Genomic DNA, 350 nt, shown 5'->3' with positions numbered 1-350 from the left:
AAAAGAAAAAAGAAAATATATTATGGAGAATGCAAGGCATAACGCCATTGGAGTTTACTAAATTGGGTTACAAGTTTGATCCTGAGCATCCAGGAAGCCAAAGCAAAAAAGAAAACACAAACTCCTACAAAATGTATATCAGCCATGAGACAAAAATTTCCTAAGGAGAAGCAGAGTGAATGATGGTCATGAATTTGAAAGCAGTTATCACATATAGTCAAATAAAATTAGTCATTTGATCCTGGTTTTAGTAATAGAAGGAGTACATTTGCGTAGATTTTTCTTTTTTTCTTTTTTTTTTTTTTTTGAGACACAGTCTCACTCTGTTGCCCAGGGTGGAGTGCAATGGT

At 34.0% G+C, this 350-nt stretch overlaps 1 protein-coding gene across 1 annotated transcript in view; it reads left to right on the top strand.

Moving 5' to 3' along the window:
• Nucleotides 1-350, top strand: part of LOC105537115 (CDK5 regulatory subunit-associated protein 1-like) — a 61,697-nt gene that overhangs the window by 46,367 nt on the left and 14,980 nt on the right. The gene's annotated exons all lie outside the window — the stretch shown is intronic.

This window comes from Mandrillus leucophaeus, unplaced genomic scaffold (assembly GCF_000951045.1).
Source record: "Mandrillus leucophaeus isolate KB7577 unplaced genomic scaffold, Mleu.le_1.0 Scaffold1018, whole genome shotgun sequence".
Lineage (NCBI taxonomy): Eukaryota > Metazoa > Chordata > Mammalia > Primates > Cercopithecidae > Mandrillus > Mandrillus leucophaeus.
The sequence above is the reverse complement of the archived record's forward strand: the minus strand, read 5'-3'. Positions and strand labels throughout refer to the sequence as shown.